This window comes from Ailuropoda melanoleuca, chromosome 18 (genome assembly GCF_002007445.2).
Source record: "Ailuropoda melanoleuca isolate Jingjing chromosome 18, ASM200744v2, whole genome shotgun sequence".
Classification (NCBI taxonomy): Eukaryota; Metazoa; Chordata; class Mammalia; order Carnivora; family Ursidae; genus Ailuropoda; species Ailuropoda melanoleuca.
The window spans coordinates 15,745,863-15,771,798 of NC_048235.1; the positions used below are offsets into that span (position 1 = coordinate 15,745,863).

The following is a 25,936-nucleotide window of genomic DNA, read 5'->3' on the forward strand; positions in this document are numbered from 1 at the left end:
GCCAAGCTCATATTCTCAGACGTTAAGCCACATCCAAAATTGCAGATGCTTTCCAAAAAACGTACTTGCAGATAATCAGCTCACCTTTCCAAGATTCAAGACGATCCTGAACCAAGTTCCTCTAGTGCGTGCTGCTTCCACAACTTTCCAATGTGATTAAAAATGATCGTTTTCTTATACAATTTACATTTCATTTGGCTCTTTCCCCCCCTCTTGTTCTTAGTAGTAGCTTGATCTGTCACAAACGACTCCATCCAAATGCAGAAATACAGATGATTTTATTTTCTGACATTTTACCTACTTGTAAATTCTGATTTTTTTCTAAATTTAGTTTGAGATTTCATTTATAATAAATATGCAATGGAGACAAGGATGTCTGATCTCACCATTTCTATTCAATATTTTACTGAAAGTTCCATCCAGGGCAAGTAGGCAAGAAAATGACATAAAAGTCATCTAGATTGCAAAAGAAGAAACAAAATAATCTCCTTTTCAGATGGCATGGTCTTGGATACAGAATATCCTAAGTAATCCACTATAAAGCCATTAGAACTCATACATGAGTCAATACGATTGCAGAATACAATATTAAAATACAAAAATCAATTGCATTTCCAGATACTAATCATTTGTAAAATGAAGTTAAGCAAGCAATTCCGTTTATAATAGATCAATGAGAATAAAATACACAGGTATCAGTTTAACAGAAGAAGTGAAAAACTGATACAGTGAAAATGACAAAGCACTGCTGAACGAAATTAAAGCAGCTCTAAATAAATGAAAACACATCCCATGGTTGTGAGTCACAAGACTTCACATTGTTAAGACGGAAATACTCTGAGTGGTAGTAACGCCCTGCCCCGAATACGTCCACATTCTAATCTCTGGAGCCTGTGAATGCCCCCTTATGTGGCAAAAGAGATTTTTGCAGATGTGGTTTAATTAAGGATTTTGACAAGGAGAGATTATACTGGATTATCCAGATACACATGGTATAATCATATGGTCCTTATAAGAAGGACACAAAAAGAGTCAGAGTTAAAAGACAATGAATTTGCTGAAGCACAGACTGGAGTAATGAACTTTGACGATTGAGGAAGGGGCCATAAGCCAAGGAACAGAGGCAGCCACCAGACACTGAAAAGGCAAGGAAATTGACTCTCCCCTCATTGCTTCCAGAAGGAACCAGCCCTGTGGATATCATGACTTAAGCTAAATGACACTTATTTTGGGTTTCTGACCTCCAGGACTGTAAGAAAATAAACTTGTGCCGTATTCAACCACTATGTTTGTGTAATTTGTTATAGCAGCAATCAGAAACTAATATACTCTTCAAATTCATCCACACATTCAATGCAATCCATATCAAAATTGGAAATTTTATTTTTCATCTAAAATAAAAAAAAGGTAGATTTAATACAAGAACAACATGAACCACTGGCCCGGGTGATGGTTTCACCTTTGTTTAATTAGGATACATGTTAGTTTCAAGAGTAACTGGGTGGCTTGTTTACTGATTCTTTTGATTAATACTTGCAATACTTGCAAAAATGTCACCATCTTCTATCACGTGTAGTAGATATTTTTCCATCTCTTGAGGTCCAGATTGTACACAACTTGGCATATCGCATAACAGTAATGTTTAAAAGGTCTTTGTAAGCCTTTCAATATTCTTTTAGAGAGAGACAAGTTTTCCTTCTCCAGTCCTATGATGTTAACCTAAGTAAAAATTTCACTGTAATTGTTTACCAGGTTTCAAAGTTCTGAAAGGTTGACTGGTTGAATACATTTGTGTTAACTCATGGGAAACATTGCTAAGGGACTTAATCAATCTACCCATAATCTGAGATTATGTTTCGGTAGCTATTGTACCCTGCCAAGTGGTATCAGAGAAGCTAGAATACGTTTTTTACGTGATTCCAGCATATGACTGATCACCATGGCAGGCGTGGGGTTAGCCTGTCCAGAGAAGTGCAGTGCTCTTTAGCCTGCATTGATTATTCTTTCATGTAACAGTATAGTAGAAAGGGCTTTGCATCACAGGCCCCCGAGATTTTTTCCCCCAGATATAGAGAGGCCGATAGATCAGGGAATAATTGCCATAGAAAATACCGTTGAAGGCACCTGGGTGTCTCAGTCGTTTAAAGCTTCTGCCTTCAGCTCAGGTCAAGATACCAGGGTCCTGGATCGAGGCCCACATTGGGCTCCCTGTTCGGTGGGGAGTCTGTTCCTCCCTCTCCCTCTGATCCTCCCTCCTGCTCATTCTCTCTCTCTCTCTTGCTTTCTCTCAAATAAATAAATAAAATCTTAAAAAAAAAAAGAAAATATTGTTGTTAAACAGTTCCCAAGAAGAGGAGACACACTCACACCACTCCACACAGGGCCACAGGGGAAGCACCATGGGTCAATCAGGTGGCAGAGGGAGCAAGGACGAAGTGTGGCTCAAAGCCTTTACTTTGGTGTTTGAAGGAAGAAACAGGCAAGGGAAATCAGGCAAGCTAAGCAAGCTTAGCAATGGATAGTTTGAATAATTTTGGTAGGCTCCGAATTATAGTAGTGATCACTAGTTGTCCGGTACCTGGATCTGGGGTGATTTAAAAGACCTTTTAAACATTACTGTTATGCGATATGCCAAGTTGTGTACAATCTGGACCTCAAGAGATGGAAAACTATCTACTACACGTGATAGAAGATGGTGACATTTTTGCAAGTATTGCAAGTATTAATCAAAAGAATCAGTAAGCAAGCTTAGCAATGGATAGTTTGAATAATTTTGGTAGGCTCCGAATTATAGTAGTGATCACTAGTTGTCCGGTACCTGGATCTGGGGTGATTTAAAAGACCTTTTAAACATTACTGTTATGCGATATGCCAAGTTGTGTACAATCTGGACCTCAAGAGATGGAAAACTATCTACTACACGTGATAGAAGATGGTGACATTTTTGCAAGTATTGCAAGTATTAATCAAAAGAATCAGTAAGCAAGCTTAGCAATGGATAGTTTGAATAATTTTGGTAGGCTCCGAATTATAGTAGTGATCACTAGTTGTCCGGTACCTGGATCTGGGGTGATTTAAAAGACCTTTTAAACATTACTGTTATGCGATATGCCAAGTTGTGTACAATCTGGACCTCAAGAGATGGAAAACTATCTACTACACGTGATAGAAGATGGTGACATTTTTGCAAGTATTGCAAGTATTAATCAAAAGAATCAGTGCAAGCTTAGCAATGGATAGTTTGAATAATTTTGGTAGGCTCCGAATTATAGTAGTGATCACTAGTTGTCCGGTACCTGGATCTGGGGTGATTTAGGTCAGGGGGATAATGTTCTGGACTTCAGGAGTCTGAAAATGAAACAGAGGTATAGCTGAGGAATTGATGGGTTTGCATATCAGATGCCTGCGCACAAGCAAGTTGTTAGCTGTCTGTAGGAATTAGCTAACCCCTCCCCAGGTCCACAGGGCCCCCCAAATTGTCAAAACATCATAAAATACAGAAAACAAAAACCATGATTAGTAGAGCTCTATTCTCTTTACAGATACCCATCGTATCTGTGTCAAGATAAGGAAGGGCACACTGAAAGCATTTTTGCTGGAAGCAAAGCTGGCAAAGATCAGCATGTATTGAAGTTAGTTAGTTTGTATTCATCTGAGGCTTGTCTGTTGCTACTTTAGGGATGCCAATTCCTCCCAAGGGCTATTTGCTTCCACAAGTGCATTTGTTAACTGACAGCAAAGCCCAGTGAAATTATTTGTTGCATATTGAATATACTCCCCATTATAAGTACTAATGAAAAGCTACACCTTTAAGAATCATATTTGGAAACCAGAAATGCTGGGCAGAGAAAACTTCACAAACAAAAGGCCAAGGACACCCAAGAAATGTTCTAGGACATCCTGAGCCCCAAACATATTGTCCAGGTATGACGAATTACAGAAAGTTGCAAAAAGTTCCCTATTCTTATTGATCAATTCACAAAGTTGAATCTTTTGCCTTTGAGCGGAGACCTAACACTATTCACATATTGAGGGCGGATACCATGTTTTCCCCAGAGCAGCGCAAGGGGCAGAGCAGCTTGGGGCAGGAAGAGTGGCCACCCTGGGAGGGAGGGCCGCAGCGAATCACCGCTGTGCCACCAGACTTCTTGTAGAAACTGACAAGCTAATTCAAAAAACCCATATGGAAATGCAAGGGACGTCGGATGCCAAAATAACCTTTAAAAACAAGAACAAGTCCCGAATTCAAATGTTAACTATAAAGCCACATTAATCCTGGCATAAAGATAAATTTATAGATCAATGAATAGCACTGAGAATTAATAAATAACCCATGCATTTATAGTCGGTTGATTTCTGACAAGGGTGTGAAGGCCAGTCAATGGGTAAAGAATAATTTTCAACCAATAGTCTTCAGATAACTGAATACCCACATGCAAAAGAATAAATTTGGACCTTCTACCTTACATGACTCACAGGAATCTGCTCAGAATATAGTATAGACTTGATGTAAGAGCAAAAGTATAAAAGGCTTAGAGGAAAACCGTAGGTGTGAACCTTGTGCCTTGGTTTAGACAGTGGTTTCTAATATCGAAAGCACAAGCAACAGCAACGAAAAAGATAAATTAGACTATATTAAAATTTAAAACTTCATGTTGCAAATGATACCAACAAGAAAGTTAAAAAACAAGCCAGAGAACAAAAGAAAATATTTGAAAATCACATATCTGATAATGGACTTTTACATCTACAATATATAAAGGTCCCTTACCACTCAATACTAAGAAGACTGAATTTAAAAATGGGCAAAGAACTTGAGTAGACATTCCTCCAAAGAAGATATACAGATGGACAATAAACACATAAAGAAATGTTTAACATCAGTGATTATTAGGAAAATGCAACTTAAAACCACACAAGATACTAATTTGCACCCACTAGGATGGTTATAATCAAAGAGATAGTAATGAGTGTTGACAACGATGTGGAGAAGTTTGAATCCTCATTCATTGCTGGTAAGAATATAAAACGGCACAGCCACTTTGGAAATATTTTGGCAGTTCCTCAAAATATTAAGTAGTTACCATATGACCCCGCATTTCCATTCTAGGTGCACACCCAAGATACATAAAATATACGTCCACACAAAAACTTGCACATGAATATTCATAGGAGGACCATCCAAAACAGAAAAATATGGAAATATCACAGACGTCCTTTAACGAATAGATAGATAAGGTGTGGTGTACCTATATAGTGCAATGTTATTGACAATAAAAAGGGATAAGGTACCAATATGTGCTACGATATGGATGGATCTTGAAAACACTATGGTAAGTGAAAGGAGCCTGTTACAAAGGGCCACATATTCCATGATTCCAAATTTTTAAAGCTTTTATTTATTTATCTAGAGAGAGAAAGTGAGAGAGCAAAAGCAGGGGGAGGAACAGAGGGAGAGGGACAAGCAGACTCCGCACTGAGCACAGAGCCCAAGGCAGGGCTCAATCCCAGGACCCTGAGGTCATGACCTGAGCTGAAACCAAGAATAGGACTCATAACTGACTGAGCCACGCAGGCCCCGCTCCATGACTCCACTTACAAAAAATGTTCAGGATAGGTGAATCTATAAAGACAGAAAGTATATTAGCCTAGGGCTGGGGGATACGAGGGAGGAAGGGTTATGGAGTCAATGTTAATGGATATGGGTTTATTCTTGGGTTGATACAAATATTCCAGACTTAGATTGTGGTGATGACTATACAACTCTGTGAATATACTAAAAACCACGGAATTGCAAATTTCACATGGTTAATTTTATTGTGTGTCAATTATAGAACAATGAAGATGATAAAAAATGTACACAAAAATGCAATGGAAATTAAAGTATGAACACATGGTTTTGTATTAAAATTACATCAGAATAAGGGCGCCTGGGTGGCTCAGTCAGTGAAGCGTCTGCTTTCGGCTGGGGTCATGATCCCGGGGTCCTGGGATCGAGTCCCACATCGGATTCCCTGCTCAGCGGGAAGCCTGCTTCTCCCGCTGCCTCTCCCTTTGCTCATGCTCTCTGTCAAATCTTTAAAAATTACATCAGAATAAAATACTTGAATTATATATAGTAGTATTTATATTTGTTTTAAATCTCTCATTATTTATTTAAATGTACAATCATGAGCTTGGCAGCTGTTTACTGATCCAATTTCTGTAAGTTTTAAAGGAACCTAAAATGAGATCACCGAGTCCTTCCACGTTTTTCTGCCAGACATGATGGTGAGCAAAGTTAAAGATGGTCTCTTTCACACTAGACAAGACATCCTGATGTACTTAGAAAAGTCTCTGATGTTATAAGAGCACGCTCCTTCAAGCCCAGTGATCTGTCGCTGCAGAAGTGTAACCAACCGTTCTCATAGCACGCGTTTCCGAGAAGTACTCGGTATGACTCATTTCTACTTACTCACATTTTTTTCCAATAAGCTCAACGTCTGTTGCATCCAGTGCTAGAAGTATAGGGATAGTGATACACAATAGTAGAAACGTATATGGTATCATTCCTCTTCTGGTTTTGGAACTAAAAATGAGACATGGAAGGTGGAGATATAATAATTATGAGTCTTCAACGTGTGTGGTAACATTTAAAGCTGCGGAATATGAACACGGACGAAAATAACTATATTAATACTTTATAGTCTTGGGTGCCCACAGACTATATAAAATTGCATGTGACCCTCAAAACAACTGGGCAAAGGTATGAATGAAGAAACAGGAAGGCTAAGCATGATGCCTATGTCCCTGCAGTTTATCAGCAAAACACAGACCCGAAATAAAATAAAATAAATCATCCCCAGCTCATATCACATATATGGAATATATATAGAATAGATACACAAGCCTATAATGCGTATATCATACTGTTAAAACCACAGAGAGTTGAGTATCATAATAAACAGTGATTAATGCTTCACATCAGTTTACGATTTTTGAGATTTATTCACCAAAGCTCAAAGATGGTCCAAGTTAACCAGGTAGTTCGATGAGAATCAAGGCTATACTCAAATTTAAGACTTCTGCTGAATAGGCATTTAAAAATATGTCAAGGGATTCTTGGAGTGTAACTCCTTGCATCTGACGAATACTGAGGTTTCCGTTCCAGGTCAAGGAGCTGGAATCCTTTGTTAGCTTTGCTCTTTCCCATCTGGGTCTGGTTTCACTCTAGGTGTTTGAATTGTGAATCGCATTAATAAACATCCACTTTGATTTTCTATCTCTTCCAAGTCGCCCCTCTCTTATCCAGAAGCTCATCACTAAAACTGTGTGTGTATATTCAAGTGAACTGGGAAGCTGAATAATTACGCATCGGAATCAGATCCCCAGTTCTTTGGGGAGGTCGATAATAACCTAACCCGACCAACCAATTTTTTTCCCGAAATATCCACCAAGCAATTCTGTCCACCCTTCCGCTTCACTTAAGTGATACAAATTTGAAACAAGCTACAACGGCCTACTTCCTCTGAACCCACTGCTTCCGTAATCTCGAAGGAGGCACCTTTCAGAGAATGTCTACAGTGATGAACTCTCCCAATTTAAAAGTAAGAGAGTACAGCAGTGAGTCAATGAGAAAAGAATAAAAAAAGAAGTCAGGGAACACAGGATTTATGAATTTTATATTCAGGGTTTTTACTGTTCTTGGTATGTTGGCTCACTTCTTTCCCTCTTTCCTGTCCCCAGACTCCCAAGCAACATAATGATGCATTGTTCCCAGTTTCAAACACACAGTACGTTTACGTTCATTATAGTATTACAGACTACATTATTTTAAATATTTTCCTTAAAAAGAAGCTCTTTTGTGTCCTGTTACTTTGCCTGCTTTAATTTCACTCTTTTTAAGGGTTTTAATGGTCAAGTCTTTCAAGAGAAACGAAGTGCTAGTAAATATTACCAATTTCAGTACCTTACCCCCCTGGACACAACTGGCCATGATGGGACATGTGCCCCAGTGAGGCCAATTTAAAATTATTTTTCTTGAGACTTTTCTAAAGGGAGCTGGAAGAAAAGTGCGTTTGCTCCGCGGCTCTAGCGAATTTCGGCTCTCCCTGCAAACACTGCTGCTCCAGCAGCCCTTCTCCTTTGTTCAAGGTCATTGCTCCCTCAGTTCTTCCCCCTGCACTTTACTGTAGCACCAACGCCAGCAATTTCCCCCGTTACTGCATCATTCCCATGACCGTGCAAACATACTTTCAGTCTTCCCCCAAAATATCTCTTACCCCCCCCCTCGCCTTTTGTCTAGTTCTCCCGTTCCCTGCTCTTTACAGGAAATTGCTTTGAAAATGTTTGCGTTCATTGTATCAGATCCTTCTTTTCGTATTCTCTCTTAAATTCACTCCAGTCCGTTTGCTTTGCTGCTCTGATCAGGGTCACCAATGACAAGTTAGTCTTGACTTCTTTCTTTTTCTCACGCTCCACTTCCAGACCATCAGACAATCCAGTTTGCTCTACGCTCAAAAGAGGTCTGCGATGCAACCCTTTCTCAAGCTCGCTAACCGGGTGCAAGCCACCACCGTCTCTCGCTCAGGTATGAGCCACATGCTCTTCCAGCTTCTACCGGCCCCAGCACTCACAGGGTTTGGGCTCAACACTGTAGCAAAATGATCTTGCGAAGTAATAGCCATATAACCCTCCTCTGCTCAAAACCCTCCAGGAGCTTCCTATGTCCCTCGGAGTCAAAGCTAAAATCCTGACGACGGCTTACAAGGCACCAAACATCTGTCCCTCTCCTGAGCCCTCCCTCTCTGGCCCCACCGCAGCTGCTCGCCTATCGGCCCCCCGTGACAGCCGCACCAGCCTCCTGCTGTTCCGCCAACACACTACAGAGCGTCGAGCTTCAGGCCTGTTCTTTGCTCTCTGCCTGGAACGGTGTTTCCACAAATAGCTTCAGAGCCAACTTTCTCATCACTTTCAAGTCTTCACTCACGCGCTGCCTTCCCAGTGAGACTTTCTGAATTAGTTTGCCAGCGCTGCCGTAGCAAAGTATCACAGAACGTACGGCTCAAACAGCAGGCATTGGTCCTCTTGCTGTTCTGGAGGCTGGAGGTCCTAAATCAAGCTAACAGTGGGATTGGCTCCTTCTGAGGGCTGTAAGGGAAGATGATGTTCCAGGCCCTCTCCTTGGCTTAGAGACGCCCATCTTCATGTTCACAGGGCATTTCCCTCTATCTTCACATCATCTTCCCTGTGTGTATCTCTGTGTCCACATTTCCCCTTTTCTATAAATCATATTAGATTGGGGCCCAACCTAACAACTTCATTTTAACTTGATTACCTCCGTAAGAACTCTATATCCAAATAAAGTCACACTGTGGGGTGCTGGGGGTCAGGACTTTAACGTATGCATTTGGGAGGGGACACGGTTCAACCCCAACACCTTCTCTGACCACCTGCTTCAAATTACAATCCCATCCACTCTCTATCATCCTTTTTTATGGCACCTACCACTTTCTAGTAAAAGTATATCCTTCCCCCAAGGCAGATAGGACCACTATACTCTCAGAATATAGAATAGTCCATAGCATATAGTAGGTGCTCAATAATTATTAATTAACTTCACCTGTCTGAATCCCTCATGCCTTCTTCTTCCAGAAATGATTGTCTGAGACGGTAACTAAGTAGCTTTTCAGTTACCAGACCCAAAGGCCAAAAATGCCTGAGAGGCTGCCTAGCTCCTTCTATGGCTCTACCTGCTCTGAAACCACCCAGAAAACACATAGGACTTGGCCTCGCCCTAGGAATGAGTCAAACACTACACTGCGCATATAACAATTGCCAGGAATTTGATAACTCACTTTTAAAATGCCTTGAAAATGTAAAAGTGATTTTGCATTAAAGTTAACCTTCTGCTCAGTTTGGCACTTTCATATCCTTACAAAAAGAGATCCTATTCTTTTCTTACCTCTTTCTGTCCGTAACACATTGCATACACACGTGGGTATTTATTGATAAAGCAGTGTCTCTTAGGACCAAGAGGACCAGTGGGAATCAACTTTCTCGAAATCAAATTCTGGTCAGCTGTACAATCAGGGTCAATTTGCTTAACTTCTCTGCACTTGGTTGAATTGTCTGTAAAATGACAGAGATTCCAGAAGTTTCTTTTCTTATTTGCATTTCTCTATTTATGATGGATATCATCAAGTCTCTGTGAGAATTATGTGGATATCATTGGTTTTAATTTACTTACTCAGCAGAGAGAACTAGTGATTAAGATAATCCAAAAGAATGTCATGAAAATAACACGGTATAGCTTTAAAAATATTGAGAACAAGTATTCGTTGCTACAGTAGACTAAACTCATTTGCAATTCCCCAACACCCTCAGCTCTGTCCTATTTTTACAATAGATGGGGAATAGAGGGGAAGACGTTTATTTACTTAAAAGGAAAAAACAACTATTAACATACATACCAAGTCATTGAAAATAATACGGTATTATTAGGCAAAGTATAATCTCAATAAATCTTTAAATAACTGCTTTTGTGGCCAGTTTTTTTGAATGATCTTTGTATTTAGAGATAGCAGCTATTATACTGATGCATAAACTGTTTTTTATGTAGTGTGTTTTTACCTTGTTCTATATACTGTGGAATTACCCTGTCTGTCCAGAACCAATAATATTTTGCAATATGAACACGAAACTATCAGCCCTTGATTTGTGGCTGTAACAGTCATTGAAGATCTTAGAGCACTGGGTTTAAACTCTTTTTCGCCTTTGGCCTAAAATATTATCTCATTTAAAAGCTTGCATTTTTAAAGAAGGGGATAAAATTTATAGCTTGCATTTTCCTAAACTTAAAAAGTAATTAATGCATAAGAGGTGGCACTTCCACACTGTGCTCCTGTAAAAAAAGATTTTTTAAATAATTTTTTATATTGCTATGGAAGAAATTTTCAGGATACATTGTAAGCAAAAAAAAAGTGTAATACAATCTTTGTAGTGTGCAACCTTTTACTAAGAAACTGAAGAAATAACACATCTGTATATATAAAGGAACATTGAAGGATACAAAAGAAACTCAAAATCCTGGTTATTTTCCATAGTATTATTTATATGTCATTTTGATTTTTAAACCATAGGACTACATTGCCTATACAAAGAATTTTTATGAAATTTGAATTTTTTTTTATCTTATAAAAGCAACACAAAACATAAACACAATAGAAGGGGAGCTCCTTTCCTCCGTCTTTCCTCTTATGAAGCAGACTAAGATAGAAAGGGGGAATTCAAGCTTGGCGCCGTGTATTGTGTCTTCATTTTTATGAGAATGAGAGAATAAAAGGAGCGCTGCTATTTTCGCCCGGCTACCCCGTGTTGTACAATTAATGTTTTTAGAAGAGTCCTTTTGTATGCACTCAGAATTAAAACTTCTTCCCATCCACATCTGTTTTGGGGAGCTTCAGCTGCGATCGGGGAGCCGCAGGTGCCTGCAGACGCCCGCAGGTGCCCCGGTGCTCCCGGAGCCGCAAACACAAAGCGGCAGCGCTGGTGCCCTCGGCTTGTATGCGCTCATGCTCCGCGGGGGCTGATGTGGTTCTGGGAAGGGATGACACTAATGCAGTGAAATCAGCCTGTTTTGTGGGATACTCGGTGTTCTCATGTGCTGTGTAATCATACGCATGATCCCTATCCCTGACCAGCTCGTGAGGCTGGCCGCATTCCAGCAGGAAGACAGCAACGCCAGCCACGTGCAACGCAGGTGAGAAGCAGCCAGTCGGATATTTGGTTAGCTTTATACAGCGATCTGTAATTTCCTTAGTTTATTTTTCATATACCTCACTCTCATTTCAGCGAATAATCTATCCATAATACCTTTGACAAATTCGTGTGCTAAAATATGTATGATCCATAATCCATACATCAAAAACTATAAACACTATCGTTACTGCTGTTTTTCATTTTTATATTTCATGGCTCTAAATACTCTTACAGATATGGGTAATGGGGTTCTAGCCTAAGAATTTCTGTATAATCCGTTCCAAAATTTTTAGGACAAAGTATAAGTCCCAAGATACAATAATTTGTTTAAATTTGTTGACTGGATTAAGTAGGCAGAAAAAGTGCAAAGAAGAGTGATTAGGAATTGTCTTTTCTGAAAATGAATGGCATTTCAATATGAAAGAGTTCTCACGGAATTACTAACCCATCAAGACTCACATTAAAAAGGACCTAAGTGCAGTTCTTAATGGATGTTTATTCCAGCTGACTCACCACCCCAGTGCTCACTTGGAAATCTTTCAGTTACTGCTTCTGTGCCAATTAAATAAAATTTTAAAAGAATTTGATGAACCTTAATAAAATGGCCATCTCTTTAATTTTGCATAAATTCCTCATGTCTACACATCTAGTCCTGTAGGGTTGTATTCTTTTTAAAAAATTATTTATCTATTCATTTTTGAGAGAGAGAGTGAGCGAGGTGAGCGCATGAACAGGGACGGAGGGGCAGAGAGAGAGGAGAGAAAGAGTCCCAATCAGGCTCCATGCTTAGCTCGGCGCAGAGCCCCACATGGGGCTCCATCTCATGACCGCAAGATCACGACCTGAGTGGAAACCAAGAGTTGGACACTTAACCGACTGAGCCACCCAGGCGCCCCAGAGTTGTATTCTTAGATTTGGAGAAGAGGAACGACGAGAGAGAGTAATAGTATGTTATTATGTTATTTACGACAGCCAGCGGCCTTTTGAGTATCAACTCTGTAGTCCTACATATTGAGTGGCAAGATTCTAAATGTTTCAGCAAATCCTTACTTACAGATATTTCAAACAGTGTTCAAATAACCATCTGCTTCATGCAGTAGGAGCTAATTTCACACTGACCTTGAGTCACTGCTGGATTCTAATGCGTCTTCTGAATCATCAAAGATGCAATTATGGTTAATTTAATTTTAGTGCTAAGAATATGTTAATATGAATAATTTGAAATTATTGCACAGGACTAATAATCTCTACATATAGTTGCTTATGTTAACCAGAATATTAACTTCATACATGTTCACATGGGTCACAAGTTTTGAATTTGCTGTCCTTATAAAATCTGAAAATAAATGATAACAATAAACAGTGTTGATAATGCTTTAGAGATGTTCTTTAGAAGCACAGGTTTCAACTCAGAATGGCTTTTTTTAACTTTTTCATATTTAAATAAGTGCTCCTCCCCTGACTGCCCATGGCCCCTTCTACTGCATATTATATGGCAATTAGCTGTTTATATATTCATCTCTCCTTAAAGGAGATGAATATGAACATGTCCTCCAGAGAGAAGTCCTCTCTAGAGGACAAGGACTGCCTTATTCATGCATGGTGTGTGAATATATGGTGGACCCGGTGGGGTGGCAAACAAGGCTTTTATTTTTTATTGAGATATAATTGACATGTAATGTTATATTAGTTTCAGGTGTACACCACAATGATCGATATATGTATATATTACAAAACAATCATCACGGTAAGTCTAGTTAATATCCATCATTACACGTGTTGGAAATTCTTCTTGTGATGAGAATTTTTAAGATCTACTCTTGGTAACTCTCAGAAACACAATACAGTATTATTAACGACAGTCACTGCGCTGTACAACTTTGAGTTTCATTGAATGAGATGCCTGTTGCCCGCTTCTGTGTCACTCAACAAAACTATCGAACTCCTGTGTTATGACTGTCAGCATATTAGGACATGAGCAGGAAAATGACATGAATGAAAATTCAGAGATGCTCATGGTTAATCTCTGGTCAGTGTTATCTGGAGAAAGACACAAACACATAGACAATTAATTACAATACAAGGGGATCAGGGCTGTTGGGATCAATGGGGATACAGAGAAAGAAGGAACCAAGTGTGGAGATGAGGAGGTGACACTCGAGTGTAGTCCTAAGAAGTGAACCGAGGTTTGTTCACGCAGTGAGGAGAGAGCACATGCAAGGCAAGGATCCAGACGAGGCCCTCGTGGCATAGACCAGGAGAAGTTCGGCGGGTCTGGATGGCAGGTGGGCGGCACTGACGGGAGCTGATATTGGAAAGGAGGACGGAGGAGATGTGGAGTTTTGGTGCACCTTTGTGCCGTGGATGGCGAGATGCAGATGGAAAAGCAGGACAGAAAAATGAATAGTACGTTGGACTGATTGGACGAAAAGGAGAGAGGCAGGCAGAAAAACACACTTGCAGCTACTTATGAAACAGCTTCCCTCTGTAGCACTAGGAAGTTTGCTAGGCTATCTATCAGTAGGACGCTGTTTAATCCTTGCAACAGCCCCATGCGTTAGGCTCCATTTTCACGTACAGTCGAGAAAGGCTTACTGGTGTTACGTCACTTGCTCAAATAGGAGACAGGCCAATGGCACCATCAGGATTCAAACCCAGATGCATGTAACTCCAAAGTGTATGCACAGAATCACTAAACTCTCTGCCTTATACCGAATTCTAAAAATGGATGTTCCTGGGAATGACGGAGGAGAATTAAAAAAAAAAATGATCAGAGGGTATAAAAAACCAAACCGAAACGAAATGAGGTATTTGTACCTTGGCCATTCTCATGACACATCTTGCGTTCCCTGCAGAGGCACACTGGGAACTCCGGCCATGGTGCCCGGGGCCTCTGATCCCCAGAGTTTGGTAATGATGGCGATAAGTGCATGACCTTGAGGTGATTACCATTACACCTGTTCTGCCAATGCAGTGTGTCAGTGTAAGGCACCCAGGAGAAGCCTTTCATAAACCGTGCAGGTCGAATTTTACCAGAGCCCTAAAACCACCAGAGGAAAAAACAAAACCCTACCACAGTAGCACAGCGGCACATGCAAATGGATTTGGGTCACCCACGATATGTAATTTTGGGGCAGATTGCCTGATCTGCTTGCTATTTTATGTGCTCTATTGTTTGAATATCCATATTATTAGTTTGCTCTCCTCTGGCCTGTGAAATTGATCGTAAGAATTTTCTTTTCAATCCATTCCAGTGGGTGTTCTAATTTACATTTAAAATGTGTGGGCAGTGAAGGGATAGCCCCGAGAGACTCTATTACACGGATGCCGCTGGGTGCGGGCATGTGCGTGTGGTGTTGGGTGAGATCTCCCAGGGAGGCGCTGGAGGGGGGCGCCCAACGACGTGGCGCCCTCTCGACCATGACGTACTTAGCCATGTTTTCTTTCGTCTGACTTGCCACTTCAATCCTTAAAAATGCAAGGTGTCAGGTAAACGCTAAGTGCAGGGATTTATTTATTTACTTATTTATTTAATCTTTGGCAGCTGGAAACCGTGGTTGGATTAAGTGTGTAGTTCTGAGCTATGAAGCTACTTACATCTATCGTCGAACAGGGCTGATTTGGTGGCTGGGAGTCTCAATCCACATTTAATTAAACTCCTTTGCTTCTTCAAATGAGCAGCTCAGGAACACACACACACACACACACACACACACAGTTTGCCTTTAGTACAATGCTTTCGTGGCTGCCAGAACTAGCTTGGTTTCATTACATCCTGACTGATCTATCTCAATAGGAAAAATCTGATTTGTTCCATTTTTCCCTGTGCCCTCTGACTTATTTGGAGAAGAATTTGTGGAATTTGAGTTGTTTGAATACTTCTGAAGGCTCAGTACTCAGGTTTATATTATAACCTTGCAAAATTCTAGCAATAATAAATAATGTGAGTAAATAAAATTTTGATCAAATTCGAAGACCCAGAACATTTGATTTTTTAGAGGATATTTGTAAAATACACAGAAGTTAACGTCAACATTCGTGTCTTTCATGAATCTCTGAAACGACATCCAGTAGTTTAAAGAGCTGAAGAATATAAGAAAGATTTCAATACGTTGTGCGCCCCCCCATGCCCCCACGTAAACACAAATACCTTATGACCTGTATTACATGAGAAGGAAAGGGAAACGTGGTTGGATAGGAATAAGCAGACTATCATCTATTTTACAATCAGAACATTATAGATTTTCTACTAATCTCCATTCGTATAGCAGTGTCCTTACACTGTAATGAAAATTAATACTTTATATAAATACCCGCCTTCTATTACTCCCTTTTATATTTCATTTATATTATATTACAAAATAAAATAGCCTATTTCTTTATGATAAAAGATGGCAATTATAAATGCATACTTAAAAATTAAAGCTTAGAAACATTCACTAAAATTTGGGAAACAAGAAAATTTAGTATAATATTGTCTGAATTACTGCCACATACCTGACAATGAAAAAATTAAGTTACCAAAATTTTATGATCCTCATGAGAAAGAATTATGGTATTAGATAAATATTTTACCTACAGCCTTGTCTACACGGCTGTTTTGAATACCGTCTTGTTGGTATTAACGTGAAAAGCACATGGTTTGCGAGATGAGAAATGACGCAGTCATCCAAATCGTTCCTTTGTGTTTGTTTCAGCTGAGGGCCCGTTCCGGAATTACATCAGAGATCTAATTACCTGTCAGGTGAAAAACGAACAAACAAGCAACAAAACAACCAACCAGTTTTTGTGCAGTTGGCCTAGAAATCAGGGGAAATTTTGATTGAATGTCTGAATGATGAAATGGACATTTCATATCATCCAAGTTCAACATGTATTTGCAAAACTTTCTCAACTGCATTAATCATGCAACTATTTTATCCAGTGTTAAGAACTCAGAAAATTGCTCAACATTTATGAAACAAACAAGTTGCCAGATTTGGACTGGGAGGGCAAAGTAGCGAGGCCAGTACTTGAGGGATCATAAGGAGACATTGCTTTGGGAGCAAGGTCCCATCATACTAAGTTCTTAATCATGGAATGTAAATTAAGGTACTGCTTAGTCATGGTCTGTGTTTTGGCATGGCATGCAGACGACCTGGCTTGGTACCAGGCTGTCGGGTCCCAGCAGGGAATATTTAGCCTATTCAAACAGGATATTCTTGGAGAGTTTAATAAAGAATCTATTTACGGAGCTGCAGATGGGGCTACAGGGACCCAGGAGAGATGGAGAAGCATCCTCACAAAAAGATAAAGCCATCAGCACTCCCTGGCTCAAAGGAGCAGGGCTAGGGGGCTGTAAGCTGCAGGGGGGAAGCTGAGCTGAGCCTAGCCCAGCCCACCACCCAGTAGAAAAGGAACCAAGGAATAAATACCCCTATCTCATTACTTCTTTGTCCTCTGCTAGTCTGCGCTAAATTTCCACTGGCTGATCCTAATCAGAAGGCGGAGAGCAAGAGAGAACACTGATGCGAGGCGCTAAAGATCAGCTTCCTGAGGTACAAACCCTTTGGAGAAGGGTTGGGGGGGGCTGAATCCGGATGGACACACCGGCAACAGCCACACTGAGGTTAGCTGAAGAAGGGTAATGACCAGTGCTGTGCTAAGTCAGGTATCTGTGATAGTGATTCCAGCTTTATTTCAAGTTTTTGTATTTTGTTCATCCTGTATTTTTGTACTCATTTTGATTTTTTATCAAAATCAATCCTCTTACGGGGGCGCCTGGGTGGCTCAGTCGGCTGAACGTCTGCCTTCAGCTCAGGTCACGATCATCGAGTCCACGCATCAGGCTCCCTGCTCAGCGGGCAGTCTGCCTCTCCCTCTGCCTGCACCCACCCCTCTCTGTCAAATGAATAAATTTAAAAATATCTTTTAAAAAAGTTAATCCTCTTATAGTAATTTATCTTGAGTACTGAGTTTTCTGGTGACTCCTTAAATTTTGCACCCTAGCTATTACCTTGATTCCCAGGTGATGGGGATCAATGTTCTGCATTTTGCTTTTTGGTGATTACCCGGAAGTGTATGCTTTGTTATGTTCATGAGTGATTCTTTTAAAACTTAAGTTCTGAAAAAGCGTGAGCAGACCTGATCCATTTTATGACATAAGCTCTGAGGAGTTCCCTTGTTTTGAAATAAGCAACATTATGTGTACTAATAAACTTTCTCTGAAAGAAAGCTGCTTGTCTTTGATTCTGAGTATGACCTGACTTTTTTTTTAAAGATTTTATTTATTTATTTGAGAGAGAGATAGTAAGAGAGAGCAGGAGCAGGGGGAGGGGCAGAGGGAGAAGCAGACTCCCCGCTGAGCAGGGAGCCTGCCACCGGACTCGATCCCAGGACCCAGGGATCACCACCTGAGCTGAAGGCAGATGCTTAAGCGACTGACCCCCCAGGCGCCCCAACTATGTACTTGAATGAAAGCTGTTGTAATTCAGTTACCAGTAACAGTCTATTCTGCGGCTTGCCCAGTAGATTTATTTAATTTTGAGACTACTGTCTGCCTGTCCACCCCCTACACTGTAAGATTCATGAAGGCAAGGATAGGGGTTTTTGCATCTCGTTTTTGTTTTTGTTTTCCCTCACGGCGGTAGCCCTCGAAACTTGCAGATATTAGGCAATCAATACATCTGGGTTGAATAAAGTAAATGAGTTAGTCAGCACTCATACAGTATGAAAACCATGGATTTTAGATAACACATCTCCCACTATGAAGCTTTAAGGAAAACAGGACAACAACCTCACAGGATGATCCAGAGTATTCTGCTTTCATGGTGTGATTTTTGATGATTTAGAATCAGAAAATTCAGCTTTAAGGGAAAAAAATGGGAGAACTTACCCCAAGTGGCCAAAATACCTGCTGAGGCTGACAGTACGTCTAGAGCATTCAGCTTCCCTCGCTAGCGGCACAGGGCGCTCTCAACCTCCATTTGTCTGCTCCCACTCGGTTCCAGGAAATCAGAAGGACCTGTGGAAGAAATCACTTCATGACTACCTACGCAGATCCTTAAGTAAGTGGCTAACTCGAAGGAGTTCTTGATGCTGTCCCTACAATGGGACAATTTAAAATCTGACCATTTTAAAATTCCTAAAGATCGAAAGCACTGATGTTTTGAATGTTAAAAATACCTTTATTATTTAGAACATCTCGTGTTCTCTATTCCCTTTTGGTGGGTATCTTCACAATGAACACGGCGTGACTCTAGATAAGCTTAACTTGGGGAACTCGAAGTTTCTATGTCGGCTGGTGATGACTGAGTGTATCCTGAGGAAACACCTCTGTGGTACTGCAGTGGGGAGCAGTGGGGACACGTGCCTGATGATCTTGTTTGCTTGCATTAGCATTCCCCAAATGCGTTCTTTGGGCCGCTAATAGGGGTTGTGTGGTCGGTACGTGTGTGTGGGAGGGGTGGTTATATGACCAAATACTTTTGCTAAGTGCTGGCTTAAACAGATTCTTTACTTTGTCTCCTCAGAGCCCAATACGCTGACTTGAATTTTGAATCTCCAGGAGGGATATGCCACGACGGCCAGTATATTTGGTTACAATGCCCTTTTCTCCATAGCATTTCTCAGGTGTATCCAGTAGTAATACTTTCAGTTCTGTATTCATTTCCTCTCGCTGTTGTTAACGAATTGCCACAAAACAAGTGGCTTAAAACAACACACATGAATACCACAACGGTTCTGGAGGCCATATTTCTGAAATGAGTTTTACGGGACTCGCATCAAGGTGGGCGCAGGGCTGCTTCCTGGAGTCTTCCGGGGAGAATCCCTCTTCTTGCCCCCTCTGGTCTCGAGGGGCTGCCCTCATGCAACTTCTGTTTCTGTTGCCACTTTTCTCTTGTTCCTGCAAAATTTGGCAAAAACGTCCTGGTATCACATTTAAATATGTTTCATTACTTTATAATAATTTAATTCAAAGTATGGACCGAGCATCTGCTGTGTGTGTTACTTCCGCTCCTACTATGTGACGTGCTTATCTGATGCCACACGGTCCCAGCCCTCAAATCATTTATCATTTACTTGTAGATCGACACCTAGTTCCAGATAGCCACATCTCAAGAAGATTATAAACGGCCTGAAACTAGTCACCAAAGTGCCGGAGGATCCAGAGAGAGCAGATGAAACATTGAATTGGGGAATCATAATGGGGCCCACGGAGCAGGTGGGGTAACAGGCCTTAAATATGTAGCCTGTGACCAGGTAAAATGTGAAGAAGAGGCTAGCAGGGGATAAAAGAAAGTCAGTGCAAAACAAACAGCACAGAGCCTGGTACATAGAGCATGAGAATATTCCGGCAAAGTGCATAAACTCAATGTTTTGAAAGCGCAGCTGAGAGCCAAGTTGGGTTGTATCGTACGAGACGTGGAAAAGACTGGAAAAGCAGGTTGAAGACAGATGGTGTATTTTCTTAGTGTTTTGAATGAGGTTATTTTTCTTAACTTGGTAGGTAATTAATTTGGTCATTTATCATTTTTTTCAACAAATAATTAGAAGCACCTACTGCGTGTCCGACGCGCTCTTGGTGCAGGAGGTCACGCAGCCCGGTCATCACTGAGGAAATGGTAAAATCACGTGGAGTTTTAAAAACAGTAGGTGCCGTGGAGTAGAATGAACGGGGTACTTGGTTGGTTTGCTAGGGCTGCCGTCACGGAACACCGTAAACTGAGTGGCTTTAACGACGGAAATTTACTGTCATCGTTCTGGAGGCTAGAAGTTGAAATCAGGATACTCCCGCTGAAGGTGCTGGGGGGAGAATCTGTTCAGGCCCTTCTCCTGGCTGCTCACAGCTCCTTGGGGCTACCATTCACCCTGTGTGCCCGCTTGCATTTCTATGGCTGAATTCCCCCTCTCTATAAGGACAAAATCATATGTAGTCAGGGCTCATCCTGATGACCTCATCTTAACTTAATCAGCCTTTAATACTTGACTTCCAAATAAAGTTGCATTCACAGGTATGGGGTTAGAACTTCAGCACATTGGGGGGGGGACACAATTCACCCCATAACAGACTGGAAGTAGGCAAGTGAGCATAGGAAATCCAGAGCTGTCCCACGCTTTAGCAGAATGGGAGAATTTGCAGTGGGTCCCAGCGGTGTGATGGGAAGAGGCACTGGGCGCGGTGTGGGGCCTGCAGGCCACAGCATTATTTATAATGAATCTATTTTTAAAAACTTCCCAGTAAGCAACACCACCTCTCATTTAAAGTTCATCTGCTAACATGCAATAGAACTATATATTTGCTGAAAACTGCAAATCCATTTCTCATCATGATTCTCTTTCTACTATTGACCGGATAATGGAAATAATCAGCACTATCTACACAGCATAGTTATTTTTATTTATATTAAATTGAATATGATTGTTTTTCCCCTGAAATGATAAACATTGCATTTTAAAGTGATTTTTTTCTTTTTCCTACAGATGACATTTCTGACTTTATGTCTTGGCAAGTTGGAGATTTCAACATTGTTTTAAACTTGAATCAAATGCACATGCTTTTTTTTAAAGTAAGCAAATTGCAATCATCTGGTGGTAAATGTTGTCAAGAATCATGCAGTCCTTAAGTGTTTTTCAAGAAACTTGTCATGCATAAAATCCTTGATGTACGAATTCTTGCAGTCTTGCCTTTCTTAATGAATGTTCTGAGAAGACTTGAAAAAGACAAATTAAAATCAGTTGTCCCCAACACGAATATCTAGGGAATATCAAGAGCTTTTTAATAAATTCATTTAAGGACGAATAAGGCCAAAATATTTTTATTTTCATTCTTAGAACTAATAGATTGTCAACATTCATTAATGTGGGTGCAAATAACATCATCAGCGGAAAATAAAAATTAAACTGAGATGTCACATATATTATGATGAACAACTGTCCCACTCCTGCGTATCGAAATGACATATGAATATCACGCAACCAATTCCTGGTCCCCGAGGAGTGTTCACAATTGCTCCTGAGAAATCCGCAACTGCTTGCCCTCTCTCTTCACATACCCTTCATCAACTTTTGGCTCAAATCTCTGCTTCTTTGCTTCCGAAATTGCCCAAGGTCACCTTCCAGGCAGCCAGCCAGTCTAAAAGAATCAAAGTAGCTGTTTTACAGGGTTTTGCTCATTGTTATTTTAGCAAACTTTTTCCATGTTCTGTGTTTCCCTCTGACGCACATCTCAGAAGAATGAAATTGGCTCACAGTTGCACATTTGTATTCTCAGAAATCACCGTTCCTGCATAACTGCTTTATATTCAGAATGATCTGACAAGAATCCTCTCTCTCTTACAATTAGAAGTGGTAGAACGTAGTTTGCCATTCCACTGCCAGGAACAAAACTCCAGTCTCTCAAGATTCTGACCTGGCAAATCATGAATTCTTACTGCAAACGAAAGAGATTTAAGGAGGTTTAGAAACAAAGTTGTACGGAATTAGTGTTCCGTTATTTCTTGACAAATCAAATTTTGCTGAGTTATAATTACTTCAATTAGAAATAAGTTCCATTCTCCTTGAAATATATACAGATTTGTAATCCAAAGGAATGTTGTTTTGTACCCTTTCTCAACATCCATCTCTCCCCCTCCCTCCCTCTCTCCCTCTCTTACCTTTTCTCTCTCTCCACCCCTCTCCATCTGCAAAGTTGGTAGGAACTAAAAAACAATTTGCCTACTTCCGAATTTTGTCTGAATCTAAACCCTGGCCTACAAATGTTAATAACTCCCAGCCTTTTTGAAAAGGTGATAACAAGGCAATCTTGACATTTCGTGCAAATTCATCCCCGCTGCTGGGAAAACCACTAAAGCTGGGGCCCGCTAATAGTGCATCAATAATGTTCGTGTCATAGGTGAAGACTAGTAAAATTAGCACTTAATGTGGGCAATTCTTCCTGGCCTTCCTAAGTAAGTTTATGCAAGGAAGTGGATTAGTCTTTCTCTACTCTTAGCGCTTGTACTTTTAATGTGTACTTTCTTCCTTGAAGACATCATTCATTTTCACGGCTTTCATATCAAGCTCTTGGAGGCTGACTTAGTGCTCTCATAATCTGGCCACAATGTCTGTTACCTGACCCCAATCTAATTTTCCGGTCTCATCCGCTTCCTCTCCCATTCTCGTCCTTCACTCCTGCCTCCTTTGGTCTTGGCATGGTGGAATTCCTCTGTTCCTCATACGGACGCCCTTTTATGTTGCTGTGCTTCTTATTCCAATGGTCTACTGTAATTTTTTTATCAAAAAATGCACTCAACTCAGTAGTTTTCTCCCTTATGAAGTCTTCTTTTGAAATCCTCTTTTCCAGAGGCATAGTAAATTTTCCTTTTTTTCCCTTAACTCCTGAAGCACTTAATTTTATTCAAACATGTAGCACATATTTCTAAAACCAAGTAAGAATTGGGACACATGGATGGCTCAGTCAGTTAAGTGTTCAACTCCTGATTTCAGCTCAGGTCAGGATCTCAGGGTCGTGCGATCAAGCCCCATGTCAGGATGCGTGGTCAGTGCAGAGTCTGTTTGAGATTCTCTCTCCTCCTCTCCTTCTTTCCTTCCCCCCACTCATGTTCTCTTCCTCTCTCTAAAATAAATAAATAAAATTTTTAAAAAACTATGTAAGAATCCCTAGAGTAGATGCTCAATGAATGTTTTTCCAGCTTTATTGAGATATAACTGACACAAATCATTGGGTGAGTTTAAGATGTATAATATGTTCATTTGATATTTTACAAAACTACCACCGTCGTCCTAGCTAACACCTGTACCACATCACATAACCACACTGTTCTCTCTGTAGTGAGAACATTTAAGACGTATTCTCTTAGCAACTTTCAAGTATATAATATAATATCATTAACTGTGATCACCATGCTGGACATGAGGTCCCCAGAACATCTTCATCTTATAACTGGAAGTTTATACTTTTTGACCAGCATTTCCCATTTCCCCCAGTCCCTAGCCCCTGCCAACCACTATACTACTCCATTTTCTAAAAATTTTATTTATTTATTCGACAGAGATAGAGACAGCCAGCGAGAGAGGGAACACAAGCAGGGGGAGTGGGGAGAGGAAGAAGCAGGCTCCTAGCGGAGAAGCCTGATGCGGGGCTCGATCCCATAACGCCGGGATCACGCCCTGAGCCGAAGGCAGACGCTTAACCGCTGTGCCACCCGGGCGCCCCTACTCCCTGTTTTTTTTAAGTGATATTGTACAGTATTAGTCTTTCTTTCTGACATTTCACTTAGCATAATGTCCTCAGAGTTCATCCATGTTTTCTCAAATGGCAGGATCTCCTTTCTCATGGCTGACCAGCATTCTATTGTGTATGCATACCATATCTTGTTTATCCATTCATCCATCAGTGGACACTTAGGTCTCATGGCTGACCAGCATTCTATTGTGTATGCATACCATATCTTGTTTATCCATTCATCCATCAGTGGACACGTAGGTGTCCATATCTTGGTTATCATAATAATGTTGCAATGGAAGTGCAGATATCTCTGCGATCCTATTTGGATGTCCTTATACAACTCAATAGCAAAACAAACAAAAAATCTGATTAAAAATGGGCAGAATACTTGAATATGTATTTTTCCAAAGAAAACATATAAATGTGCTCTATCCCTTATCATCAGGGAAATATAAATCAGAACCACAATGAGATATCACCGTACCTTCGTTAGAATGGCTGCCATCAAAAGACAAGGAATAACAAATGGCGAGGATGTGGAGCAAAGGGAGCCCTCCTGCATTGTTGGTACAAATGTAAATTGGTGCAGCCATTACGGAAAAGAGTTGGTGTTTCTTCAAAAAATTAAAAATAGAACTACCGTATGATCCAGCAGTTCTACTTCCAGGCATTTATCCAAAGGCAATATTTAATTAATAAATTACTTTTATTCTCAACACTTTCTTCACCATATTGCCAAGGCATTTGAAGTGCCCCCCCACCTAGCACATGGAAGCTGGACATTTCTCTGGAGTGGCCTTGCTCACACTGCAGCATGGCTACTCATCTACATCGCTTCTCCTCTGATCTCGACTACATTGCAAACTTCTCGAGGTTCCAGTCTGTTCTTAAGAGTCTAACACTCTGCTTAGCACACAGGAGTCACCCAGTGAGTACTGAATGCATGGGTGAATAAGCTCAGAGGGCAGCACGTCCAGTCCCAGGATTTGTGACTGCAATGACTTTTCCCCCCACTGATATCTGGCTTTACTTCTCATTTGTGTCTTCAGTTTAACTTGTGGATATAGCCAGTTTCCTATTTTACTATTTTTTCTTTTTTCTTGTTTGCAAATATTGTCTCTCCACTGAGCTATTAACTCATGGAGGTCTTACAGCTCACATCTCCCTAACACAGAAGAATGGACTGCTATAGTGATGCGGGTTCTTGGTGACAGGATTCTTTTCTTTGCAGGAATTACCTCTAAAACAATTGCACTGGAGCCTCCATAAAACATAGTTATGTGTTCAGCCAAATGAAATTGTATGATGGGGAAAATACGAAAACCCAGTGAGGGTGGTAAAGTTCTTCCAGAAGGGCTCTCAGTGGAGATTCTCATAGCACATTAACAACAAGCTCACCATCAATTAATCTGACTGGTATTAGATTCAGTTCATAGTCTAAGTTTTCCAGAAGTTTTCATGTAAAATACAAATTTGGGGAATTTCTACTATAACTCATCCAGAACACTGAACATTGGATAAAGAATCTGAATCTGTTATCCATAAAGCCATGATAAAGTTTCTCCACTTTACTATAGAAAATATGCAAGAAGTTCAAATCAGAAAATATTTTGTCTCAATTAGCTAGTGTTAATGAGAGAATTTTTTTTTTTTACCTTGAAGTACATCTACAGTTGACTTTAAAATGCCTCTTTTCTGAGGTAGGCAGATAAAACTAGATTTATAATTACCTTTTTAAAAAGCTGTTCTAATTAGTGGCAATTTAAGTGATGTGAGCATTCAATTACATTGTTTGAATTGTCATTGATATGTAATCCTTTCATCCAGGAGCATCCTATATCATATTTCCTGCTTGCCTTTGTTTTCCGAGGGAACAATGAAGAAAATAATCCCTAGAGAATAAAGGATCAGAAGCCATAAATTACCTGAAAGATTCAGGGATTTATGCCATTTGAAATCTAAACTTAAATGATGTTATTGTAAGAGGTA

The 25,936-nt window shown here is 40.4% G+C and overlaps 1 pseudogene; it reads right to left on the minus strand.

The window, feature by feature from the left end:
• Positions 1-1,510: 1,510 nt before the first annotated feature.
• On the minus strand, positions 1,511-22,875 carry LOC100471938 (annotated as a pseudogene).
• Positions 22,876-25,936: the final 3,061 nt, after the last annotated feature.